General features: G+C 38.8%; 1 pseudogene; it reads left to right on the top strand.

The window, feature by feature from the left end:
• The first annotated feature begins 4,881 nt into the window (after nucleotides 1–4,881).
• LOC147372142 (olfactory receptor 6C2-like) lies at nucleotides 4,882–5,876 on the top strand (annotated as a pseudogene).
• The last annotated feature ends 303 nt before the right edge of the window (nucleotides 5,877–6,179 follow it).

The raw sequence follows: 6,179 nt of genomic DNA, 5'->3' as shown, positions 1-6,179 counted from the left end.
TAAGTTTTTTTCTTCATTCACCATTCTAGTCCCTTGGTGTCTGCAAACTATCAGACTTATCTATTTAAAACTCAGAGACGGCAATACATTAATCTGGATATTTCTAAAAAAAAAAAAAAAAAAAAACAGTATTTCTAACAGATTTTCACTTTCAGTTCAGTTCAGTTCAGTACAGTCGCTCAGTCATGGCCGACTCTTTGCGACCCCATGAATCGCAGCACGCCAGGCCTCCCTGTCCATCACCAACTCCCGGAGTTCACTCAGATTCACGTTCATCGAGTCAGTGATGCCATCCAGCCATCTCATCCTCTGTCGTCCCCTTCTCCTCCTACCCCCAATCCCTCCCAGCATCAGAGTCTTCTCCAATGAGTCAACTCTTCGCATGAGGTGGCCAAAGTACTGGAGTTTCAGCTTTAGCATCATTCCTTCCAAAGAAATCCCAGGGCTGATCTCCTTCAGAATGGACTGGTTGGATCTCCTTGCAGTCCGAGGGACTCTCAAGAGTCTTCTCCAACACCACAGTTCAAAAGCATCAATTCTTCAGCCCTCAGCCTTCTTCACAGTCCAACACTCACATACATACATGACCACAGGAAAAACCATAGTCTTGACTAGATGGACCTTTGTTGGCAAAGTATTGTCTCTGCTTTTGAATATGCTATCTAGGTTGGTCATAACTTTTCTTCCAAGGAGTAAGCATCTTTTAATTTCATGGCTGCAGTCACCATCTGCAGTGATTTTGGAGCCCAAATAATTAAAGTCTGACACTGTTTCCACTGTTTCCCCATCTATTTCCCATGAAGTGGTGGGACCGGATGCCATGATATTCATTTTCTGAATGTTGAGTTTTTAACCAACTTTTTCACTCTCCTCTTTCACCTTCATCAAGAGGCTTTTTAGTTCCTTTTCACTTTCTGCCATAAGGGTGGTATCATCTGCATATCTGACGTTATTGATATTTCTCCTGGCAACCTTGATTCCAGCTTGTGCTTCTTCCGGCCCAGCATTTCTCATGATGTACTCTACATAGAAGTTAAATAAACAGGGTGACAATATACAGCCTTGATGCACAACTTTTCCTATTTGGAACCAGTCTGTTGTTCCATGTCCAGTTCTAATCGTTGCTTCCTGACCTGCATACAGATTTTAGCTTTAGAAATATTAAATTTGAAAGGATTTCACTCATTGGAAATATTCATTGCATATATCATTATAGATGGGTCAGTTATCTGCTCACTCTTTTGCTTCTCAGTAGCTACAGTAGAACCAGACATATCATAGGTTCTCAATATGTTTTGAAAGAATTCATGGGTACTCACTAGAACAGTAGAAACAAAGAAAAGTGACCTTCTTATGATATCACTCTTATGAATCAATACAGATTTATACCAACATGTACCTATAATACACTTAGAGTGCCAAATTTCCAACAATATTGCCATCAGTGATCAACTTATAGTGAGCTAATGATAAATACAAATATTTTTGAAATATACCAAACAGAAAATACACCTGAACAAAAGTGGTTTACCAGAACATTCACTTAACATCTGGGATCACAGAAGGTAAGAATCAGTGACTAGGAAGGGAGGACAGTTTGGGGATCTGGAACTATGGTCTGAGTGAGGATGCCACAGTGAAACACTGAGAGCTTCAGAATTTTCTCAGCTTAGTTCAGAGGGCCAATTCCTTTATCATACTATCCAACAGGGTACCTAATTATGAGCTAGTTATTTCTCTGTTTGATTCTAGATTCGTGCCCCTGTTCTATAGAGATGACTATTAATCATAAGTAATTTATTATCTATCTATCATAGTGTGATGCTGATGTTTCTTACTGTCTTCATAGAAATGACACGCATTGCTTCACCAGAACTTAGGAGAACACATCTGTAGGTTTCTTGTGGGGTAGATTGTAAACCAATACAATATTGTAAAGTAATTAGCCTACAATTAAAATTTAAAAAATAATAAAAAATAAAAGTTTCTAACCAAAAAAAAAAAAAAGTGAAACGATTCATATAACAGACAAGTTAATTTTCAATTGAAAATTCTTTACTCCTTGGAATGGATGAAAAATAAATGACATATGAATCAGTTCTAATGAGGTGGATGAAACTGGAGCCTATTATACAGAGTGAAGTAAGCCAGAAAGAAAAACATCAATACAGTATACTAATACATATATATATGGAATTTAGAAAGATGGTAACAACAACCCTGTATACAAGACAGCAAAAGAGACACTGATGTACAGAATAGTCTTTTGGACTCCGTGGGAGAGGGAGAGGATGGGATGATTTGGGAGAATGGCATTGAAACATGTATAATATCATATATGAAATGAGTCACCAGTCCAGGTTCGATGCATGATACTAGATGCTTGGGGCTGGTGCACTGGGATGACCCAGAGGGATGGTATGGGGAGGGAGGAGGGTTCAGGATGGGGAACACATGTATACCTGTGGTGGATTCATTTTGATATATGGCAAAACCAATACAATATTGTAAATTTAAAAGATAAAATAAAATTTAAAAAAAGAAAAAGAAATGACATAAATTCTTTACTTACAAAAGAAACTACTACCCAAGTAATAACAGCTGAGTAAAAAATGTAGAATACCTATTGCCTCATGTCCACAATTGCAGGTCTGAACTCTGCCCTCAATATTTCTCCACACAACACTGAACAGATTATCTACCAGTTTTATACAGAACACAAGAAAGGAACACAATGACTGTAAGGATTCCCAGGTGGCGCTACTGGTAAAGAACACATCTGCCAATACAGGAGAAGTAAGAGATGTAAGTTTCATCCCTGGGTTGGGAAGAACCCCTGGAGGAGGGCAAGGCAACCTACTTTAGTATTCTTGCCTGGAAAATCCGTTAGACAGATGAGCCTGGTGGGCTATACTCCATTGGGTCACAAAGAGTCAGACGCGACTAAAGTGACGTAGCAGGCATATAGACATGAAGGAAAAAGAAAAGGAGGAAGAGGAGAAAGAAAATGAAGGAGAAAAATAAGGAGGGGTAGTGGCTTTCACTCACCATCTACTGGGCACTCTGCATGGATTATCTCAATCAATATGCACAATTATTACATGAACTAAATATCATTGGGGACACTGAGGATAAAAAGGAAAGGGCATATAAGAACATTGCGTCTTACTTGAGATTGTGCAGAAATCCCAGGAAATAAACTTTTCATTATACATCACTCCACAGGAAAGTAAGAGAGTCCACCATACCTGTTTAACAACCAGGGCAGTCTCAAAAGGCCAGTACAATTTTACGATTCAGTTCAGTTCAGTCGCTCAGTCGTGTCTGACTCTTTGTGACCCCATGGACTGCAGCATGCCAGGCCTCCATGACCATCACCAACTCCAGAGTTTACCCAAACTCATGTCCAAAGAGTTGGTGATGTCATCCAACCATCTCATCCTCTGTCATACCCTTCTCCTTCTGCCCTCAATCCTTCCCATCATCAGGGTCTTTTCTAATGAGTCAGCGCTTCCATCAGGTGGCCAAAATGGAGTTTCAGCTTCAACATCTGTCCTTCCAATGAACATTCAGGACTGATATCCTTTAGGAAGGACTGGTTGGACCTCCTTGCAGTCCAAGGGACTCTCAAGAGTTTTCTCCAACACCACAGTTCAAAAGCATCAATTCTTTGGCACTCAGCCTCCTTCACAGTCCAACTCTCACATCCATACATGACTACTAGAAAAACCATAGCTTTGACTAGACAGAGCTTTGTTGGCAAAGTAATGTCTCTGCTTTTTAATATGCTGTCTATTTTGGTCATAACTTTTCTTCGAAGGAGTATGCGTCTTTTAATTTCATGGCTGCAGTCACCATCTGCAGTGATTTTGGAGTCCCCCAAAATAAATTTAGCCACTGTTTCCACTGTTTCCCCATCTATTTCCCATGAAGTGATGGCACAGGATGTTGTCTGAATGTTGAGCTTTAAGCCAACTTTTTTATTCTCCTCTTTCACTTTCATCAAGAGGCTCTTTAGTTTTTCACTTTCTGCCATAAGTGTGGTGTCATCTGCATATTTGACGTTATTGATATTTCTCCCGGTAATCTTGATTTCAGCTTGCACTTCATCCAACCCATCATTTCTCATGATGTACTCTGCATATAAGTTAAATAAGCAGGGTGATAATATACAGCCTTGATGTACTCCATTCCCTATTTGGAACCAGTCTGTTGTTCCATGTCCAGTTATAACTGGTGCTTCCTGACCTGCATACAGATTTCTCAAAAGTCAGGTCAGGTGGTCTGGTATTCCCATCTCTTTCAGAATTTTCCAGTTTATTGTGACCCACACAGTCAAAGGCTTTGGCATAGTCAATAAAGCAGAAATAGATGTTTTTCTGGAACTCTCTTGCTTTTTTGATGATCCAGTGGATGTTGGCAATTTAATCTTTGGTTCCTCTGCCTTCTCTAAAACCAGCTTGAATATCAGGAAGTTCACAGTTCACATATTGCTGAAGCCTGTCTTGGAGAATTTTGAGCATTACTTTACTAGTGTGTGAGATGAGTGCAATTGTGCTGTAGTTTGAGCATTCTTTGGCATTTCCTTTCTTTGGGATTGGAATGAAAACTGCCCTTTTCCAGTCCTGTGGCCACTGCTGAGTTTTCCAAATGTGCTGGTATATTGAGTGCAGCACTTTCATAGCATCATCTTTCAGGATTTGAAATCGCTCAACTGGAATTTGAAAATTTGAAATCGCTCAACTGGAATTCCATCACCTCCACTAGTTCCAGTTGAGGATACATATAAGAAACACTAAAAGAGCTGACAATTCAAGTTTTGATCTGTCATTGTCGTCAAAGAAGAAAATGACTATTCATTGCATTAATTGGATTGTTTTTCTCAATAGCCATGGCCTCATAATTTCATACAGGTTTTCTTAGTTCAGTGTCACTTGACTTTGTGAGGAGCTTGAGAAGAAGTACAAGTCAGTGATGAGAAACCATAAATCATTACCTACATTCATTCTCCTGGGACTAACAGATGATCCTCCAATGCAAGTTCTGATTTTTACACTTCTATTTGCTTCCTACACATTGAATGTCACTGGGAACCTGATCATCATTATAATCACTTTAGTAGATTCTCACCTTAAAACTGCCATGTGCTTTTTCCTCAAAAACTTCTCCTTTTTAGAAGCCTTATTCACCACTGTCTGCATTCCCAGATTCTTATACAGCTTATCAACTGAGGACAAGACTATTTCTTATAATGCTTGTTTTAGTCAGATATTTTTTATCTTCACTTTTACAGCAACAGAATTTTTTCTCCTAGCCATCATGTCCTATGATTGCTATGTGGCCATCTGCAAACCTTCACATTATGCAACCATCATGAACAGTAGAGTCTGTGGAAGACTTGTTATTTGCTGTTGGATAGCAGATTGCCTGGTCATATTTCTACTAGCTTCCCTGGGCTTAGAGCTGGAATTCTGTGACTCTAATATCATTGATCATTTTGTCTGTGATGCCTTTCCTGTGCTAAAAATCTCTTGTTCAGACACATGGTTCCTAGAACAGATAGTTTTTACCATTGCTGTGTTGACTGTCATTGGAACATTTCTGTGTGTGTTTCTGTCTTATACATACATCATCGAGACTATTATAAAGTTGCCTTCGGCTCAGCAAAAATGAAGGCCTTTTCTACCTGCTCTTCTCACCTGATTGTGGTTTCTATCACCTATGGAAGCTGTATTTTCATCTATGTCAAACCTTCAGCAAAGGATGAAGTGACTGCCCCCATGTTAAACCCATTTATTTATAGTCCGAGGAACAAACAAGTGAAACGAGCTTTTACAGAGTTAATTGAAAGAATTTCATTGATCTCAAAGAAGTAAAGAAATGTTGAAACTAAGCATAAAATATCAATATAAAAAGAGCAGTGGGCCTCAAGGTCACAATCTTCCTTTATTAACTATTAAATCCTGGTGTATTGTCTGTTCATATTAACATGCTCATACCACTGTTATTATTGATTCTTGGACCTAAAGTCATCTTTTCAATGCTTGTTGAAATAAAAAACTTGTGTCATTTCAACTCTTGTTGAAAATAAACTTTATCCAAGATGACATCTCATATGAAGAAAATGTAAAGGGCCTTACTGAAACTCTAACCTTGTTCTGATCAGTAAAAGAACTATT

The sequence above is a fragment of the Bos grunniens genome, chromosome 5 (assembly GCF_055505025.1).
Source record: "Bos grunniens cultivar Pamir isolate PY7600 chromosome 5, Bosgru_T2T1.0, whole genome shotgun sequence".
Taxonomy (NCBI): Eukaryota; Metazoa; Chordata; class Mammalia; order Artiodactyla; family Bovidae; genus Bos; species Bos grunniens.
This window is presented reverse-complemented; position numbering and strand designations above follow the sequence as displayed.